Below are 22,178 nucleotides of genomic sequence, written 5' to 3'. Positions count from 1 at the left end.
TGTCCATGAGTTGATGTTAACTCTCTATTTGAATCTCCTTCATTACCTCTAAACTGACAATAACTGTATCCACACTATTTTTTACTAGTGTCAGAACGTGTAGATAAAGTTTGTCTATAGGCTGACCCTGAGTATCTGGAGCTCTTTTCTGATTGTTGGTGGCTTGACACATCGTCCTGTTGTGCCAGACCTAAATTCCTCATTGGTGGATCCATCTCCTTTAGTGGATTTCTAGTCATGATGAGATCCTCAATATCTAGTGTACTTTCCTATCTGCCCCTAGTGAGAAGCTGCTTATTGGGTTGAATCCTGATGGTTCACGAGTGGCTTTTTGGCCCCAGTGAAATTCTGACTGTATGGCCCTATCTCCTTGTCTTCCTCTGTGCTAGACCTATATTTCACACGTTTACATCCACTATCCATGAGTTGGTGCTTATGCTCTCTCTGAATCTTCTGATTGTCCTTCACTCTCCCTGGCCTGATTGGATGAACAAAACTGGATCTTTGATGTCTGCTTGCTCTGCACCCAGATGATCATTATCCCTGTCCAGGCTGAGTCTCTAGATCTGTGTCCTGTGTGTTCATGGAAGGATCTTCATCTTTCTCTTATACTTGATCTTGATGGTCCACAGAAGGAATCAGATTCTTCACAAACAGTTGCCTGACTTTCATGAGACCCTGAATTATCAAGACTATTGCAATTAGTCTCCTCTTTATTCTTGCTTTGTTTCACAATCTGCTGTACACATGGCAATCAGACTGAAGTTTTAAACATGCAAGTCAAGAGTGTTACTTTCCTGGTCAAAACTCTCCAGCAGCTTTTCATCATACTTAGAATAGAAGAAAAACTCCTTGCTATTATTTTCTTTGTGATTTGACCTCCATCAACCTCTTTGATCTTATTTTATACCTTTACTCCCCTTATTGATCATGCTGTAGACACACTGACTTTTCAGTTCAAAAGAATGTCCTGTTTGTTCAGCCCGTACCTTCAGGAAGACCTTGATCTTTGACTTGATTGTTGGTTTTTTGTTTTCTGCTCTGCTGACTTCTGTTTGTAATTCTAGTCTCTGCTCAAAGGGTACCTCATACAAGTAACTAGACATGCTGACACCTTTATTTTATTTATAGCATTTATTACCATTTGAAATTTGTTTAGTGTCTGTCTTCCTCTACAGAATATGTAAGCTCTCTGAAGAGTAATTTTGTCTGTCTTGTCCTCTACTGTAAATTCAAAAATTAGAATAAAGCCTAGTTTATAGCAGGTAGGCACTTCTTAATATCTGTTGCATCAATGAACAAATGAATTTTTAAAAATTTTTTTTATTTTTCAGCGTAACAGTATTCATTATTTTTGCACCACACCCAGTGCTCCATGCAATCCGTGCCCTCTCCAATACCTACCACCTGGATCCCCCAACCTCCCACCCCCTGCCCCTTCAAAACCCTCAGAATATTTTTATCTCTGTAGAGTGTCCCTCATTTTTCCTTGGAACATTGTTCCACATTGTTTCCTTTGCATGCTTAGTTCATTGTTCTACATGTAGCTTGGAATATACTAGATTATAGTTGGCATTTATGAGATTATCTCATGTGATGAATAGTCTTTGTGAGGGAAGTTTATTAATTTCTGTATCTCCACAGCTTATTCATCTTTGTATCTCTAGCTTGTATCAAATCACTTACTCAATGCTGGAATTCAATAAATATTACCTGAATAAAAGGAATCATTAAATTAGAATTGGATGAGCAACTGGATTAGAATTTAGCCATCACCAATCTAGATAATAGAGAATCATAGAATTGGTCATCTTAGATCAGCTTCTATCACCTTGAAAACTTGGTTAAATTAACATATATCTAAAAGGACTAGGAGAACACAAGAATTTACTTCATCTTTATATTCAGTGCAGGAGGCAGTATGACTCATTTGTTCCATAGTAAGAGCTATATGATATTTAGATAAAGCTCTCTGAACATAGTAGATACTATCAATAATGCTGACCCTCTTTTGGCCTACCATGTCTTAGGGCTCTATAATGCAGCAATGCAAGAGAATGCAGAGCAATCTCAGAAAAGACACATCTCTGTACCCAATTTCCTCTTTATATAGCATCTTGTGATAATAGAGGACCTAAAATAAAGAAAAATTATCCAAGCATCTGGTAGTGTTATGCCTTAGAGCACATTTCTAGATTTATACTTGTTTTACACTGAGTAGAAATAGTTGGATGGTTCCCTCTTACCTCATTTACCAAAGATGCAAGTAGGATATGGACCAGAGGAGCTGGCAGGATACTGAAGGTCAAGAAAGTAACTATATTATAGCAATCAGCTAAAGAGACATACTCAGGAGGAACCACCTTTTATGAGATGGTCTGATTTATTTATAATCATATTCTGATCTACCAATCTCCACCTTTCTTTATTGTTTATTTTCCAACTTTTCCAAGCATTTATTTCTGCTTGTGTTAGCAACTTCCAGTTTTATTTTTATTTTATTATTTATTTTATTTTCATCATGATGAGTATATTCTTTAATCCCCATCACCTATTTAACCCATCTCCCCCACTCACCTTCCCTCTGGTAAACATCAGTTTGTTCTTTGTAGTTGAGTCTGTTTCTTGTTTTCTTTTTTCTCTCTCTCGTTTTCCCTTTCCTCATTTGTTTGTTTCTTAAATTCCACATTAAATTGACATTAGTCCTGTGTAAAATAAATTTCAGAGATGGGTCTTTTTGAATCACAGTTTCCTTGTGTACCTCTGTCATCCCTTAAACTGTCTTGTGTCTTCCATATTGACTTAACAGATCCTTGCTATATATTTGCCCAGTGATCCTTGAACTGAGAGTGGTAGACTATGTCTATGTTAGAGGAATCTGAAATCCAAGAGAGATGAAGAGGTTTCTTTGTTTCTTTTTTATTTGTTTATAAAGTAAAATTTCAGTTTATTCATTTGTTTATGACACAGTACACAAGAGGCAAAGTGTTTTACATCAAAGATTTCACTTCCAACTCCTTGGAATGTTCATTTCTTTGGCTAAAAGGAGAGACTAGACATGAGAGGCAGGCAATGTTTAGGCAACTGAAATAAGGATGAGGAGGGGGAAGTGCTAATGCCATCTTCACAAGGATGAGCACAAGGGGACTGTTATTCATAGGCTATTTTCTATAACTGTTAGCTGGAAAGAAAGGAGAACCACTACTGGATACTCATGCTGTTCTGGGCTTCAGTCATCCTCACCACACAGGTACATCAGCACTTTCTGGTAGTTGTGCTTGGGGTCTTGTTGGATGCAGTAGTATAGTCACTTGCCATACTTTCTATTGAAATCAGACCTAATTTGCAACATGTCCAATTCCTGGGAGAGAACATGATTCAGTCAAGACTTTATTGCGAGTCCCCTTGCCTTTCATGGAGTCATACATTCAGTCAGCAAAATAGAGGGACTTGTTCTGAATGCACTGGACCAGGTTCACGAAAGCATTTTCCAGGTCTCCTTTGACCTTATTGATACTCTTCAGCATGTCATAAGGGCTATAGCTCTTTACCTTTCAAATACTTTCTGGAAATTTCACAAACTTTGCTTGGTCATGATGCTAATCCACTTGGGTACATCAGTTCCTTTTCTCTTCATGCCATCATAGAGATCCTAGGTGTCTTGGTCAATCAGTTCATAATCAATGACAGAGCCATCCTCTGCTCTTCTACCCTTTGCCAGGGTAACCCTCAGCTTGCAGAAGCCACCAGATTGTTGAGAAATGATGTCTTTCTCCAGATCAGTCTTGTACATTTCCTTGTGGACTCTGTTAATTTCCTAAAGCTCCTGTTTGGTCTCTGAGCAGATGGTCTCAATGAGGAAGGGGCTCAGTCCCCAGCCCCTTCATGGAGGCCTTCAGCTCAGAAGCATCATACTGAGAATCTGTTTTCAATAGGCTCCAAATCATGGTCCCCAGGTGCCCAGAAAAGGCTGACTTCATTGCTGATGCAAGTTCATTTTTGGTCCTTCTCTCATAGGTGAAGGCAATATACTGTCTTTGTTCATTGCTGTGGTTGGTCAAAATGTTGACAGTAGCAACCTCATCCACACTTTTGGTTTTGATGGCCTTTTCAATGTTCAGAACAGCACACTCGTCACCAAAATTGGTGTGTGCTTTGACTGACCCATATGCACTTTGGGGGATAAGTTGATCACCCTCCAAGCTGAGCTTGCAGAGAATCTTGTGAATAATAGATATTTTGAAAGAAGCTGGGCCAAGCTGCGAGTGTCCCCAGTTATGGGGCTAAGAGATGAAGAGTTTAAGAGACTGCTCAGCTAGGATTTAATGTCACCAGGTTAGTTATTATGAATTTCATCTCTGAGTATTGAAGAAACCTACCTATGAGATAACTGAATCACTGTTGGTAGCCTTTGAGATACTGTGGTGAATGTGAACAGAGAGGATGTTGGAGGTGAAAAAATTTATTTATATCATCTCATATTGGGGAGGGGTCTACTTTTTTTTTCAAAGATTTTATTTATTTATTTGACAGACAGAGATCACAAGCAGTCAGAGAGGCAGGCAGAGAGAGAGAGGGGGAAGCAGGCTTCCTGCCGAGCAGAGAGCCCGATGCGGGGCTCGATCCAAGGACCACTGGGATCATGACCTGAGCCGAAGGCAGAGGCTTTAACCCACTGAGCCACCCAGGCGCCCCAGGGGTCTACTTTTTAAAAAATAATGTTTATTACCCTGGAATATCACATGTATGCTATATACAGTGTGTTCACTCTTATAAAACCACACTGTCTCTTTTCAGGATATTCTCAACCTTGGACTTTATACCTCTAGACCTTTCTATGTCACTGCCTATATCATCTCTCCATTTGGATACTTAAATATCCCTGTCATCTTAAACCTAAGATGTTCAAACTGAATGCATGATAAAGTGTCCTCCTGCAGTATTTTTTCTTCTGTCACATATCAGTGATATCACCCTTCTTGAGTTCATAGGCTAGGAACTCTGCAGTCATTCTTTATTTCTCCTCATTTTTCACCCTCACACTCAGTTGACCATCACCTCCTATTCTGTCAGTCCTACCCAGACTTGTCTCCTAGTCCTAAGTCCCCATGTCCTCAGCTGGATTTATCCTGGCCCTGGACACCTTGCTTGTTGACTGCTTCCAGCAGCTTTCTAATTAGTGTTTCTTTTTTTTTAATTTTTTAATTTTTTATAAACATATATTTTTATCCCCAGGGGTACAGGTCTGTGAATCGCCCAGTTTACACACTTCACAGCATTCACCATAGCACATACCCTCCCCAATGTCCATAGCCCCACCCCCCTTCTCCCAACCCCCCTCCCCCCAGTAACCCTCAGTTTGTTTTGTGAGATTAAGACTCACTTATGGTTTGTTTCCCTCCCAATCCCATCTTGTTTCATTTATTCTTCTCCGACCCCCTTAACCTCCCATGTTGCATCTCCACTTCCTCATATCAGGGAGATCATATGATAGTTGTCTTTCTCAGGTTGACTTATTTCGCTAAGCATGATACCCTCTAGTTCCATCCACGTTGTTGCAAATGGCAAGATTTCATTTCTTTTGGTGGCTGCATAGTATTTCATTGTGTATATATACCCCATCTTCTTTATCCATTCATCTGTTGATGGACATCTAGGTTCTTTCCATAGTTTGGCTATTGTAGACATTGCTGCTATAAACATTCGGGTGCACGTGCCCCTTCAGATCACTACGTTTGTATCTTTAGGGTAAATACCCAGTAGTGCATTTGCTGGGTCATAGGGTAGTTCTATTTTCAACACTTTGAGGAAACTCCATGCTGTTTTCCAGAGTGGTTGCACCAGCTTGCATTCCCACCAACAGTGTAGGAGGGTTCCCCTTTCTCCACATCCTCGCCAGCATCTGTCATTTCCTGACTTGTTCATTTTAGCCATTCTGACTGGTGTGAGGTGATATCTCATTGTGGTTTTGATTTGTATTTCCCTGATGCCGAGTGATATGGAGCACTTTTTCATGTGTCTGTTGGCCATCTGGATGTCTTCTTTGCAGAAATGACTGTTCATGTCTTCTGCCCATTTCTTGATTGGATTATTTGTTCTTTGGGTGTTGAGTTTGCTAAGTTCTTTATAGATTTTGGACACTAGCCCTTTATCTGATATGTCATTTGCAAATATCTTCTCCCATTCTGTCAGTTGTCTTTTAGTTTTGTTAACTGTTTCCTTTGCTGTGCAAAAGCGTTTGATCTTGATAAAATCCCAATAGCTCATTTTCCCCCTTGCTTCCCTTGCCTTTGGCAATGTTCCTAGGAAGATGTTGCTGTGGCTGAGGTCGAAGAGGTTGCTGCCTGTGTTCTCCTCAAGGATTTTGATGGATTCCTGTCTCACATTGAGGTCCTTCATCCATTTTGAGTCTATTTTCGTGTGTGGTGTAAGGAAATAATCCAATTTCATTTTTCTGCATGTGGCTGTCTAATTTTCCCAACACCATTTATTGAAGAGGCTGTCTTCTTTCCATTGACCATTCTTTCCAGCTTTGTCGAAGATTAGTTGACCATAGAGTTGAGGGTCTATTTCTGGGCTCTCTATTCTGTTCCATTGATCTATGTGTCTGTTTTTGTGCCAGTACCATACTGTCTTGATGATGACAGCTTTGTAATATAGCTTGAAGTCCGGAATTGTGATGCCACCAACTTTGGCTTTCTTTTTCAGTATTCCTTTGGCTATTCAAGGTCTTTTCTGGTTCCATATAAATTTTAGGATTATTTGTTCCATTTCTTTGAAAAAAAGGATGGTATTTTGATAGGAATTGCATTAAATGTGTAGATTGCTTTAGGTAGCATAGACATTTTCACAATATTTATTCTTTCAATCCATGAGCATGGAACATTTTTCCATTTCTTTGTGTCTTCCTCAATTTCTTTCATGAGTACTTTATAGTTTTCTGAGTATAGATTCTTAGCCTCTTTGGTTATGTTTATTCCTAGGTATCTTATAGTTTTGGGTGCAATTGTAAATGGGATTGACTCCTTAATTTCTCTTTCTTCTGTCTTGTTGTTGGTGTAGAGAAATGCAACTGATTTCTGTGCATTGATTTTATATCCTGACACTGACACTTGACTGAATTCCTGTACAAGTTCTACCAGTTTTGGAGTGCAGTCTTTTGGGTTTTCCACATATAGTATCATATCATCTTCGAAGAGTGATAGTTTGACTTCTTCCTTGCTGATTTGGATGCCTTTAATTTCCTTTTGTTGTCTGATTGCTGAGGCTAGGACTTCTAGTACTATGTTGAATAGCAGTGGTGATAATGGACATCCGTGCTGTGTTCCTGACCTTAGTGGAAAAGCTTTCAGTTTTTCTCCATTGAGAATGATATTTGCAGTGGGTTTTTCATAGATGGCCTTGATAATATTGAGGTAAGTGTCTTCTATCCCTACACTTTGAAGAATTTTGATCAGGAAGGGATGCTGTACTTTGTCAAATGCTTTTTCAGCATCTATTGAGAGTATCATATGGTTCTTGTTCTTTCTTTTATTAATGTGTTGTATCACATTGATTGATTTGCGGATGTTGAACCAACCTTGCAGCCCTGGAATAAATCCCACTTGGTCGTGGTGAATAATCCTTTTAATGTACTGTTGAATCCTATTGGCTAGTATTTTGGTGAGAATTTTTGCATCTGTGTTCATCAAGGACATTGGTCTGTAGTTCTCTTTTTTGATGGGATCCTTGTCTGGCTTTGGGATCAAGGTGATGCTGGCCTCATCAAATGAGTTTGGAAGTTTTCCTTCCATTTCTATATTTTGGAACAGTTTCAGGATAATAGGAATTAGTTCTTCTTTAAATGTTTGGTAGAATTCCCCCAGGAAGCCGTCTGGCCCTGGGCTTTTGTTTGTTTGGAGATTTTTGATGACTGTTTCAATCTCCTTACTGGTTATGGGTCTGTTCAGGCTTTCTATTTCTTCCTGGTTCAGTTGTGGTAGTTTATATGTCTCTAGGAATGCATCCATTTCTTCCAGATTGTCCAATTTGTTGGCATAGAGTTGCTCATAGTATGTTCTTATAATTGTCTGTATTTCTTTGGTGTTCGTTGTGATCTCTCCTCTTTCATTCATGATTTTATTTATTTGGATCCTTTCTCTTTTCTTTTTGATAAGTCTGGCCAGGGGTTAATCAATCTTATTAATTCTTTCAAAGAACCAGCTCCTGGTTTCATTGATTTGTTCTATTGATTTTTGGTTTCCATTTCATTGATTTCTGCTCTGATCTTTATGATTTCTCTTCTCCTGCTGGGTTTAGGATTTCTTTCTTGTTCTTTCTCAAGCTCCTTTAGGTGTAGGGTTAGGTTGTGTACCTGAGACCTTTCTTGTTTCTTGAGAAAGGCTTGTACCGCTATATATTTTACTCTCAGGACTGCCTTTGTTGTGTCCCACAGATTTTGAACCGTTGTGTTTTCATTATCATTTGTTTCCATGAATTTTTTCAATTCTTCTTTAATTTCCTGGTTGACCCATTTATTCTTTAGAAGGATGCTGTTTAGTCTCTATATATTTGGGTTCTTTCCAAATTTCCTCTTGTGATTGAGTTCTAGCTTCAGAGCATTGTGGTCTGAAAATATGCAGGGAATGATCCCAATCTTTAGATACCAGTTGAGACCTGATTTAGGATCAAGAATGTGATCTATTCTGGAGAATGTTCCATGTGCACCAGAGAAGAATGTGTATCCAGTTGCTTTGGGATGAAATGTTCTGAATATATCTGTGATGTCCATCTGGTCCAGTGTGTCATTTAAGGCCTTGATTTCCTTGTTGATCTTTTGCTTGGATGATCTGTCCATTTCAGTGAGGGGAGTGTTAAAGTCCTCTACTATTATTGTATTATTGTTGATGTGTTTCTATGATTTTGTTATTAATTGGTTATTATAGTTGGCTGTTCCCACGTTAGGGGCATAGATATTTAAAATTGTTAGATCTTCTTGTTGGACAGATCCTTTGAGTATGATATAGTGTCCTTCCTCATCTCTTATCGTCTATGGCTTAAAATCTAATTGATGTGATATAAGGATTGCCACTCCTGCTTTCTTCTGATGTCCATTAGCATGGTAAATTGTTTTCCACTCCCTCACTTTAAATCTCGAGGTGTCTTCAGGTTTAAAATGAGTTTCTTGTAGGCAACATATAGATGTTTTTTTTTTTTTAAAGATTTTATTTATTTATTTGACAGACAGAAATCACAAGTAGGTGGAGAGGCAGGCAGAGAGAGAGAGGAGGAAGCAGGCTCCCCGCCGAGCAGAGAGCCCGATGCGGGGCTCGATCCCAGGACCCCGGGATCATGACCTGAGCCGAAGGCAGAGGCTTCAACCACTGAGCCACCCAGGCGCCCCGGGTTTTGTTTTTTTATCCATTCTGATACCCTGTGTCTTTTGATTGGGGCATTTAGCCCATTATCATTCAGGGTAAGTATTGAGAGATATGAATTTAGTGCCATTGTATTGCCTGTAATTTGACTGTTACTGTATATTGTCTCTGTTCCTTTCTGATCTACTACTTTTAGGGTCTCTCTTTGCTTAGAGGACCCCTTTCAATATTTCTTGTAGAGCTGGTTTGGTGTTTGCAAATTCTTTCAGTTTTTGTTTGTACTGGAAGCTTTTTATCTCTCCTTCTATTTTCAATGATAGTCTAGCTGGATATAGTATTCTTGGCTGCTCTGAATACATCATGGCAGCTCTTTCTGTCCTGCTAGGTCTCTGTGGATAAGTCTGCTGCCAATCTAATATTTTTACCATTGTACGTTACAGACTTCTTTTCCCGGGCTGCTTTCAGGATTTTCTCTTTGTCACTAAGATTTGTAAATTTTACTATTAGGTGATGGGGTGTGGACCTATTCTTATTGATTTTGAGGGGTGTTCTCTGCACCTCCTGGATTTTGAGGCTTGTTCCCTTTGCCATATTAGGGAAATTCTCTCTAATAATTCTCTCCAGTGAACCTTCTGCTCCCCTCTCTCTTTCTTCTTCTTCTGGAATACCAATTATTCTAATGTTGTTTCGTCTCATGGTGTCACTTATCTCTCGAATTCTCCCCTCATGGTCTAGTAGCTGTTTGTCCCTCTTTTGCTTAGCTTCTTTATTCTCTGTCATTTGGTCTTCTATATCGCTAATTTTTTCTTCTGCCTCATTTATCCTAGCAGTGAGAGCCTCCATTTTTGATTGCACCTCATTAATAGCTTTTTTTATTTCAACTTGGTTAGATTTTAGTTCTTTTATTTCTCCAGAAAGGGCTTTTATATCTCCTGAAAGGGTTTCTCTAATATCTTCCATGCCTTTTTTGAGCCCGGCTAGAACCTTGAGAATCATCATTCTGAACTCTAGATCTGACATATTACCAATGTCTGTATTGATTAGGTCCCTAACCTTCGGCACAGCCTCTTGTTCTTTTTTTTTTTTTGTGGTGAATTTTTCCTCCTTGTCATTTTGTCCAGATAAGAGTATATGAAGGAGCAAGTAAAATACTAAAAGGGTGGCAAAGACCCCAGGAAAATATGCTTTAACCAAATCAGAAGAGATCCCAAATTGTGAGGGGGGGGGGAGAAAGGGGATAAAAAGAGGTTCAGAAAGAAAAAAAAATGAAACAATTAAAAGAAGAAAATGAATAAAGCAAAAATATAAAAAGGAAAAAATATATTAGATAAACTAGTTAAAAAACGTTAAAAAAGAAAAGGGTAAAAGTTTAAAAAAATTTTTTTTAAAGAAGAAGAGGAAAAAAATTGAAAAAGGAAAAAAAAAATTAACTGCAAGGCTAAAGAATCATGGGGAGAAAGCCATGAGCTCCGGCTTTGCTTTCTCCTCCTCTGGAACTCCGCTGCTCTCCTTGGTATTGAAACTGCACTCCTTGGTAGGTGAACTTGGTCCTGGCTGGATTTCTTGTTGCTCTTCTGGGGTAGGGGCCTGTTGTAGTGATTCTCAAGCGTCTTTGCCCCAGGTGGAGTTTCACCGCCCTTACCAGGGGCCAGGCTGAGTAATCCGCTCGGGTTTGCTTTCGGGAGCTTTTGTTCCCTGAGCGCTTTCCGTAGTGTTCCGGAGGACGGGAATGAAGATGGTGGCCTCCCAGTCTCTGGCCCAGAGGAGCCTAGAGCTTGGGGCCCCACTCCTCAGTGCACCCTCAGAGAATAGCGCCCAATTACTCCTGTCTCCCTGGCCTCTGGCCACGCTCCAAGCTCACCAAGCCTGCGACCAGTTCAAGGTAACCCCGAGCTGAGAGCTTACTCCTCGGCTCCGTCTCTGTAGCCAGCTTCCCTGTTCTAATACTGCAAGCTCTTTGACACCCAGACACCCCTGATCCTTCTGTGACCCTGAGGGACCTGAGGCCATGCTGACCCTGCGTGGGCTTCACCCCGGTTTAGCCTCTGGAGCGATGTCCCTCAGTGGAACAGACTTTTAAAAGTCCTCTGTGGCTCGTTGCTTGCCGGGAGCCGGCCCCTCCCCCTGCAGTCTATCTTCCCATCACTTTGGATTCACTTCTCTGCCAGTCCTACCTTTCAGAAAGTGGTTGATTTTCTGTTTCTAGAATTGCTGTTCTTCTTCTCTTCGATCTCCTGTTGGATTTGTAGGTGTTTGCAATGTTTAGATAAGCTATCTAGCTGATCTCCTGCTACCTGAAGTAGTCTCAGCCTGCTACTTGTCTGCCATCTTGACTCCTCTCCCTCTAATTAGTCTTTCTTTACCATCACTCCTTCTATATTGCTGTTGGCTTCAATATCTTCCTATCTTCCTGTCATGCCATTTCCCTGGCTTAAAGCTCCTAGTGTCTCTTCTTGGTTTATAGAATGAATTTAAAATTATTTGAAATTTAGGCTACAACCTCCTTAAGCTGTCTTCTCTACTACTTGTCTCTTATGGGATTTCATCCCTTGAGTGTTATCACTACCCTTGATCATCCCACCCTCACTACTGATTTTGCACATACTATTCCTGTTGCCATTTTTCTTCTCCACTAGGCACACTCTCCTATACATACTGTAAGATCTGGTTGAAGTGTCATCTCCTTTGATAACTTTCTCTGACTTCCCCTGAGGTTTAAGTCATTTCTTTTAGTGCAATCACTTGCATCTACACAGGGCTTACCTATAGCTCTTATATTCAAATTCTTTGTTCATGGACCTGTTGTCCTATCACCCCATTGTCCCACCCCATCTGCATGCTAATGTTACCTTTTTTGCTCATATTTGTATCATTAGAGCTATTGGATGCTTATAGATATTCTAGGATAAGTAACTTTAAGTGGTTCAGAACCTTTAGGGAAGACTTTCCCCCTCTTGGGGCCAAAGAGTGCATTAGACTATTTAAAATTTTTTTTTTTAAATTTTGACAGAGAGAGATCACAAGTAGACGGAGATGCAGGCAGAGAGAGAGAGAGAGAAGCAGGCTCCCCGCTGAGCAGAGAGCCCGATGTGGGACTCGATCCCAGGACCCTGAGATCATGACCTGAGCTGAAGGCAGTGGCTTAACCCACTGAGCTACCCAGGCGCCCCTGCATTAGACTATTTAAAATTTTTTAAATTAACTTCAATTTGGTTAACATATAGTGTATTGTTAGTTTTAGGGATAGAATTTAGTGATTCATCAGTTGCATATAATACCCAGTGCTCATTACATCAAGTACCCTCCTTAACGTCTATCACCTAAATACCAAATCCCCCCTCCAGCAACCCTCAGTTTGTTTCCTATAGTTAAGAGTCTCTTATGGTTTGCCCCCTCTCTGTCTTTATTTTATTTTCCTTATCTTCCCCTATGTTCATCTGTTTTGTTTTTAAAATTCCAAATATTAGTGAAATCATATGGTATTTGTCTTTCTCTGACTGACTTATTTTGCTTAGCATAATATCCTCTAGTTCCACCCTTGTCATTGCAAATGGCAAGATTTCATTCTTTTTGATGGCTGAGTAATATTTGATGGCTGAGCAAGTAACATATTCTTTAGTCATTCATCTGTCGATGGACATCTGGGCTCTTTTTGTAGTTTGGCTAGTGTGGACATTGCTGCTATAAATGTTAGCATCCACGTGCTCCTTTGAATCACTGTTTTTATCCTTTGGGTAAATACCTAGTAGTGCAATTTCTGGGTCATAGGGTAGTTCTATTTTTAACTTTTTGAGGAATCTCCATACTGTTTTCCAGAGTGACTGACTATTACCACTCCACTCGAGCTCTGTGGTACCTGAGACCCTGTGTCTGACTAGGGTTTCCCCAATGTTTTTTTCTGCATGTAACTTTTCTTTTGAAGAGCATCTACTGCTAGGCAAAGAACACACAAACAGAAATGGTGTTCAGTACAAATACTCTCTGAAGCATCAAAAAAGACAAAAGTACATGTTTTTGCTTCCTTATCAACACTAGCTTCTCTTACATTTGTCCTCTTGTTTTTATCTTCTCTTCTTCAGAAGTTGTTGCCTCTATGGGTAGAAAGTGACTCTAGCCACTTTGCTGGAAGTTTATGATGTGGATGATGACCCTCACGGGCTGGTGCTGGGGTCTGTGCTTAAAATGGACTGCTTTTGAATCTTGCTGATTCATGGCTTGATAACAATTTGCAGTGTGGTTAGCTAGTATGCTGAGGTGCTATTTCCTTGATTGTGTGTAGGTCATCATTTTAATCAATTAGTGATTGAACAACATTGTGGATAGATGGCAAATACATATGTAAGGTTTGAGATGCATGAAGATTTTATAGGCTGGAATGAAATGATGTGAGAATTTAATAGAAGCCATTTAAATAATGATAAACGTTAAAACCCGAACTTGGAACTAAAACAGCAATATAAACACAAGATAGAAAACATGTATTTTGGCAGCAATATGTGTAGGAGAGAGAGTGTGTGTGTGTGTGTGTGTGTGTGTGTGTGTGAGAGAGAGAGAGAGAGAGAGAGAGAGAAAGAACAAGATAGAGATAGAGATAATAGCTTAAAATGAGCCAGTTGTTATATGTGGTGTCTAAAAAAGTCCTTGTAATTTTTAAAAAAAGATTTTATTTATTACCTATTTGAGAGAGTGGAGAGAGTGAGAGAGAGACAGCACAAACTGGGGGAGGGACAGAGGGAGAGGGAGAAGAAGACACCCTGCAGAGCAGGGAGCCTGATGCAGAGCTTGATCCTAGGATCTGGGATCATGATCTGGGATCATGATGTGATGCCAGGTGCCACAGCAGAGCCTGAACAGGGACATGAACTCTGGACCCTCAGATTCAAATTTTGAGCACATTTATAAAAGTATAGTATGTAGACAAAGGAGGTAGTATTCTTTTTCCATTCCACACTAGTAAAACCTTACCCACAGTGGTGTGTTTAGTGGTAGTTGCTGCTTTAAAAAAATTATTTTATGGGGTGCCTGGGTGGCTCAGTGGGTTAAGCCTCTGCCTTTGGCTCAGGTCACGGTCTCAGGGTCCTGGGATCAAGCCCTGCACCAGGCTTTCTGCTCAGCAGGGAGTCTGCTTCCCCTCCCTTCTGCCTGCCTCTCTGCTTACTTGTGATCTCTTTCTCTGGCATATAAATAAATAAAATCTTTAAAAAATTATTTTATTTAAATTCAATTAATTAACATATAGTGTATCATTAACTTCAGAGGTAGAGTTCAGTTATTCATCAGTTGTGTATAACACACAGTGCTCATTACATCACATGTGCTCCTTAATATCCATTGCCTGGTTACCCATCCCCTCACCTACATTCCCTTCAGCAACCCTCAGTTTTTTTCCTATAGGTAAGTGTCTGTCATGGGGAGTTGATGCTTTTAAAGGGGGCTGTAGACACCAGAGCATGCTCAGTCTGGATGTCAAACAAAGGTGAGAACAAACACCACAGATAGCAGATAGAGAGCAGGTACAGAGAAGGCGCTTACAGAAGTAGGGGTGCAAGATACATGTGATCCTACAGACTTCTGTCACTTGTGAAGAGGCATGCTTCAGGTGCAGCTGGAGGCACCATGTGTTCTATTTCAGGAGGGGAGCTCAATCCCCAGCTGCCTTGCATATTTATGGAGGGGATGGGAGTAGACAAGGAACAAGGAACTTGAATTTAGAGTTACAGCTCTGGTGGTGTCAGAAATATCATGTTTACTGATGAAAATCACCTGGGATGTCCAAAGATCAGTGTGGCTCCAGTAAGAGGGCTTGAAGCTCTTTCTGCTGAACCATGTCATTGTCCAGCTAGTTGAGGAAGAGCTACAGGGTCATTCACCAAACAAACTGGTTGCTTGGTCTTTAATAGAGCCTCAAGGATGATGGGCAGAATATATATATATATGAAGTGGTTTAAGAAACTGGCCGTGTTTGCTTATAGAAAAGGAAAACAATGGATGACGTAATATCGGTCTTCAAATATTTGAAAGACTGTCATGCAGAAGAGAGATTGAGCTCATGTAATATCATCTCAAAGAAGATAAAGGGGAACTTGGTTCAGATTTGCAAACTAAAATACATCCTGGTGAATTATAAAGAAATATTTTTTCCTAGCTTAAATAGTATTTTTATCTGTTCAGTTCAAGACCTATGGTTGTAGCATGACCAGAAATTCATATGCTGATTTTTCCCCCATTTCATGTTATAAACAGGAGGGTGGCACCTGCTTCTCCATGCATCAGTTCCCTCTAACACAGTAAAACCCACAGCTACCCTGATCTACCCTCAGAATTTCTTTTTTCCCCCCACACAACTCCTAATGGAAAGGGCTAAAATGATATTTTAAAATAAATTTTAAATATAAAGAATTTTTTTAAAAAATTAAATTCAAGTTAATTAACATATAGTATTATTCTGGAGTAGAATTCAGTGATTCATCAGCTGCATATAACACCCAGTGCTCATTACATCAAGTGCCCTCCTTAATGTTTGTCACCCAATTATACCTTCTCCCCACCCACCTCCCCTCCAGCAACCCTAGTTTGCTCCCCAGAGTTCAGCATCTCTTATGGTTTGCCTCCCTCTCAATTTTCATCTTAATTTATTTTTCCTTCCCTTATTTTTTGTTCATCTGTTTCTAAAATTCTACATATGAGTGAAATCATATACTCAGGATTTCTAAGACTGTCATTTTACTTAGATGTTTACATAACTGAGTCTTGGAATAATAAACTTTGCCCACTGTGACCAGACAGTGGCACAAGTGTATCTTATTCATGTTAACTTGCACATTGAGGCTGAGATTTAGTAAGGTGTGAAGGCGAGCAAATTTTCCAAAGGCAGAGATCATTGACAAGTAATAACTTTTTAAATAAAGATTTATTTATTTGTCAGAGAGGAGAGAATGAGAGTGAGTGAGCACACAAGCAGGGGAAGTGGCAGGCAGATGGAGATGTAGGCTTCCTGCTGAGTAAGGAGCCTAATGTGGGACTTGGTTCCAGGGTCCTGGGATCATAACCTGAGCTAAAGGTAGATGCTTAACTGACTGAACTACCCACATGTTCCAACATGTAATAATTTATATAATTTCAGATTGCCACCCCATTAGCCATCCTGTTCTCTTCCTGCTCAATGACCTGGAAAAGCAGTATCTTTTCTGTTCCTATAAGGCCTCTGTGATGCTGACATGGACCAGTCATGGTTGGTCAGGGAAATGCCCTTTGAGATATGTGATCATAACTGCAGGATTGAAGAAGAGTTGCAGTTTTTGTTGAGTGGCTTCCTGAAGGAGCTATTTGTTATGACTGAAGGGGAAGTGATTTTTTTTTTAAGATTTTATTTATTTATTTGACAGAGGTCACAAGTAAGCAGAGAGAGAGAGAGAGAGAGAGAGGAGGAAGCAGGCTCCCTGCTGAGCAGAGAGCCCGATGCAGGGCTCCATCCTAGGACCCTGGGATCATGACCTGAGCCGAAGGCAGAGGCTTTAACCCACCGAGCCACCCAGGTGCCCCAGGGAAGTGATTTTGAAGTTGGTATTATTCCAGGTGGAATATTTTCCTGTATTTCACAGCTGAAGCCAATAGACCCACTCCTCCATCTATCCATGGGACACTGTTTTTAACAATATAACCCAGGTCAGGTTGTGTCTTAGTCTGGGCAGAGTCATGGTCAGGCTGACCCCATACAAATTTTGAGGTTGTTTCTGGTGTTCTTGCCCTTCCTCTAGCATTGATTGCTAGGTGGTTCTCTGCTCTATAGAGATGAAAGTGAGCCCGTTACAGACAGGAGAGTTTGCATATTGGTAAAATTCTCAACACATTCAATCTTTTTCTTCACTGCTGTATCACTTGAGGCATGGAAGAAGACATTTTACCAGAGATGGTTGGAAAGACTGGTAAGTGAGCACTTTGGGAGCATGTGTCTATGCCTAAGTATCAAATACCTCCTTGTGACTGTTGCTGCAGGTTAAAAGAGTCAAAAAGAAGAGGTGGAACTCATGAAGGACTCTTCTGCCTCCCTGCCAAGTCCAAGGTGGAGCCACGTTCTGGAGACATCAGTTTAGTTCAGTGTAATTGAGAGAAATTCAATCTAGGAAAAGAATCTCAGTATTTAGGGGTCATTAGTTCATTCAGAAGAATATTTTGAGACCCTACCTCATACAGGACACCAAGCTAGTCATTGGGTTACAAGTATGAAGAAGACATGGTCTCTGCCCTCAAGGAGTTCATAATCTTATGCAGGGTGTAGTCATGTAACAACTGCCTAGAATATGAGGTAATGATTCCAATCCAGGTGTTCCCAAATTGCTGTGGAATGACAGATGAGGGAGTAACCCATTCTTCTCAGGAAGGTCATGGACCATCTCTCAAGAGATGCTGCAGAAGCAGGGCCTTGTTTGCTAGATTCTTCTATTCCTCACTGTATTCTCAGTGCTTTGCACAATGTTGGACATGTAGAATTATTCAACAAATTATCTGTTGATCATATATTCTAGGGCAGGGGGAACATCCTGAGGATGGAAATGATTCTAATGGTATTGGTAACTATTGATAGCCTAGACTGTCAATGGAATGGGAAAGAATGTGGAACATGTGCAGGGAAGGCCACATGAGAAAGTCCTCAAATGCCATGCTAAAGAATTTGGAGGTCATCTGGCACCTCACCAAGAGGAACAGAAGGGATTGAAAAACTTTTTTAAAAAGATTTTTATTTTTTTATTTGAGAGAGAGAGAGAGTGAGAGAGAGCAAGAGCACAAGTGGGGGACAAGGGGGAGAGAGAGGCTGCACTGGGCATGGAGCCTGATGAGAGATTCACAACCCTAAGATCATGACCTGAGTTGAAATCAAGAGTCAGATGCTTAAGTGACTGAGCCACTCAGGTGTCGCAGCCGGCGCGACAAATCGACCACAAACCAGGGCCTGGTTTGGTTCTCGTCTCAAGCCTTAACCGTGGCCTCCCACATTTCCCCCTTTTTTGTTTTAAGATCAATAAAATGCATCTGAGCTAGCATATTAAGGTGTTGCTGTTTTGCACGGACCGATAAAATGCACCACAGTAGTAACAGTGTTATTAGGAGCCCAAAGATTGCAATGAAAATCCAAAATGAATGACGTAGTAGATTGCCAGGATTAAATCCCTGCAGCCCTTCAAGGAACTGGGAAACAACATCAGCAGGGTTATCCACATCAAGTTGAGAATGACTGATGGCTGTTATCTGTCTCTGCAGATCTAAGAGATTTAAACTTACATTACTATGGTACCAAACTCCCTGTAAATGATGTTTTACCATATCCCAGGAATAATTTTGTGCCTGTAGGGGAGTTACACAAATATGTTGAAATCCCCCATGGCATATTAAAGACATTTGGGTCCTAAGAATAGACAGCTGGGATCCCAGAAATTCCACAGCTTCCTCTAACCCATCAAGGCCGCTTAAAATTTTTTTGTCTATACATTCTTGGGTAGCTAAAGCATAAGAAACATTTTGAGCTAACGAATTAACATGTTTAGCAGTATGAATGCTTTGTGATAAGGCAGCAGAAGAGATAGTAGCAGTAGCAATTAAGGCTACCAAGGCAGAGATGCCTGCTATTAGCAATCCTAAAAAACGTTTAGTTCTACGCACTTGAGCTTGTAATTCTAAGGCTAACTGATATCTATAATTAGCATACCAAGGTCCTTCTACATCTACGGGTAAGAGTACATAAGGGGGTTGCATGACTAGAAATACCATTATCGGTCCTGTGCCTCTAGTAGGCAAAGTAACAGGTACACAGTTTGTTAGTATACAATCTTCACAATGAACATTATACATAACATATTGTCCCTGAATTCCCCAATAAGAATGGGGCATCACAGTTCCTGATCCCACCACCAATAAAAATGGCCTAGGGACACAGGCCTTTGTAGAGAAGTTAAACCGAATGACCCGAGCAAAATTGTTTTCTCCAATCATAACAGCTGTCTGTCCCATAGCAGCCACAAGCTTCCACAGTTCAGCGTGATACGTTCCTTCAGTAGCAAGAAATCCTCCGGGAAGGGAGACGTTATGAAAATATATTCTGGACATTTGACGATCAGGAGGGTGTGTAAGATGCGTCTCATGTTGATCCCGATCAGATTTAGACCAGTCAGTAATCGAAAATCTCGGCACTCCATGTGGAGAGATAACCTGCGGCTTTTCTTGAATACATTCTTTCCAAATGGGTCCTGGAAGAGAGAAATTAAAGATCTTAGGACAGAGGGGGTGCCCTGGAGGGCACATGCCTAATTTAGGGAAGTCGGGTACATCATCCTCTGTGATTTCATATATATCCCATTTTTCTAATTGCTGAATCATGGAGCCAGTATGATCAGCTTTTCTCATGAAGGACACAATATGGGGTGTCTGTTTAACCAACATGCACCCACTAGATAATGGTTTGTCATTAGTGGGAATTTGAAAGCATATGGGCACTTGAGCAGCCGTTCCTGTCCAATTAATATAATGCTCTGCATGCTCAGTTCCTTCAGCATCGATACCTCCAAAGTGATCAGTTACATTAGTGTGGACTCTGGGAGTGGGATTGTCCCAAGTCACAGGCTGCACAGTTGTCGGATCAGGCAAATAGGCCCAATATTGAGTAGCTTGAGCCATAGGCAAGTTAACTAAGGCTAATAAAGCATACAGGACAGCCAAGATAGCCTCATTTGGCTGAACCTGCTTAGTCAGGTCTATAGCCTGATTAATGAGATCCCTCATCTGTCCCGCTCGAAGTGGGGGCAGACGTCTCCTTTGTCTCCTCTGATTTTGTCGTTTCAAGGCCAGTGTCGCAATTCTTCATCGTAGAGGCGAGGAGTCGGCACCATCTTTCCGGGAGCCATCGCGGGGTATCCTGTGGGAAGATACAAACAAACCCTCGCCCTTTACGGAGAACCGGATCCGGGCCACACCATATGCCTGAAATTGGGTCTTTCCATCGGGCATCAGGAAGCGGGGAAAAATCAGGATGCCAGAAACGCTCAGCGGCCATGCGGCCAATGTCATCAACATTTAAAAAATTTAAAACATAAAGTGTTAAATTTAGATGCATATGAGGAGAATATTTCACTTTTCCCTGTAGTATTTCCCCCTCTTGTAATTTTTTGAGATAAGATTTTAAAGTGCTAATGCATGTTCAACAATGGCTTGTCCCTGAGAATTATAAGGAATGCCCATAGTGTGTTTGATTTGAAAGGTAAGACAACATTGAGCAAATGCTTGTGATGCATATGCAGCTCCATTGTCAGTTTTGATGGCTTTAGGTGTGCCCATCTGAGAGAAAGCTGAAAAGAGATGATTTTGAACATCGGTGAATGCTTCTCCAGAATGGGCGGTGGCATGAAGAAACCCGGAGAATGTATCAATAGAAACATGAATATATTTGAGTCGCCCAAATGGGGGAAAAAATACATCCATTTTCCATAAATGATTGGGCATTAAGCCTCTGGGATTAACTGCGTATGTAATTTGAGGATGATGAATAGGGCAGGCAGGACATCGTTTAACAATCTGTCTTGCCTCTTCTCGAGTTATATGGAACTGTCGTCGTCGTAGCGCAGCAGCGTTTTGATGAAAAGAGGTGTGACTTTTTTCAGCTTTTTATAAATTAGTAATGGGCAACAAATAAGCGTGTGTGATTGAGTCTGTGATAGCATTGCCCTTAGCTAGAGGGCCTGGTAAGTTAGTGTGGGCTCGTATGTGGGATATAAAAATAGGATTTCTTCTAGTTCTTAAAAGCTGTTGAATGCCTGTAAATAAATGATACAATTCTTCATCATTAGTAAGAATATAAGCATGAGATAGAAGAGGAACAGCACGAGCTACATAATGACTATCTGTATATAGGTTGCATGGTTCAGGAAACATTTGTAAAGCTATTTGTACAGCTTTTAGCTCAGCTTGCTGAATGGATTTGGTGGGGTAATAGTTTTGATAAGTTGTATTAGAAAAGGGGGAATCTTTATAAATGCCTATATGACCAGTTTTATCTGCATCAACAAAAATGCTTATAGCATTTGCTAATGGCTCAGTAACAATGGCTTTAGTATTAAATACAGGTGTAGTAGATAGGAATTGAAGCAGTTTATCTGCTGGCAAATGGTATTTAATTTGTCCAGGAAAACAGGATAAGGCTATTTGCCCACTAAGGTTATTACTAAACAATGTTTGTACCTTGTCAGCAGTTAACATTGGCAATAAAAGGAAATCAGGCTCTTTGCCAGTAACATGAATGATGCGTTGGCGGCCTCTCCTTTTATGAGGATAAAAGTTCAACATATTCATTAATAACATGTAATTGATGCAAAGCTAGGTGTATCCATTCCAGAGGTCCCTGAGGTTGCCAAATAACTGCTGCAGGCAGTGATGAAGGCATAAGCATTATTAAATAAATTGGTAAGGTTGGGTCATACTGATTAACATGAGCCTGGGACAATTTATCATTTACAAGCTGTAAAGCCTTTTTTGCTTCTTCAGAGAGTACCTGTGCAGACGATGGTGCACTATTTCCCTTTAGGGTGTCAAAAAGGGGTTTTAGTTCATCTGCCATGATGTGCAGAAAGGGTCTTATCCAATTAATATTTCCCATTAGTTTTTGATAATCATTTAAGGTTTTTAATGGCTGTGTTAGAATAGAGATTTTTTGAGGTCGAATTTTTTTATTCTCTATGATAAAACCTAGGTATTCAAATGGCGCCATCTTCTGTACCTTTTCTGGAGCTACTACCAGATTATATTGTTGTAGTTGCACAATGAGAAATGAAAAGGCCT

General features: G+C 40.4%; 1 pseudogene; it reads right to left on the bottom strand.

Annotated features, from left to right (window-relative positions):
* Nucleotides 1–3,229: 3,229 nt before the first annotated feature.
* LOC125097320 (annexin A2-like) lies at nt 3,230–21,957 on the bottom strand (annotated as a pseudogene).
* Nucleotides 21,958–22,178: the final 221 nt, after the last annotated feature.

The sequence above is a fragment of the Lutra lutra genome, chromosome 4 (genome assembly GCF_902655055.1).
Source record: "Lutra lutra chromosome 4, mLutLut1.2, whole genome shotgun sequence".
Lineage (NCBI taxonomy): Eukaryota > Metazoa > Chordata > Mammalia > Carnivora > Mustelidae > Lutra > Lutra lutra.
This window is presented reverse-complemented; position numbering and strand designations above follow the sequence as displayed.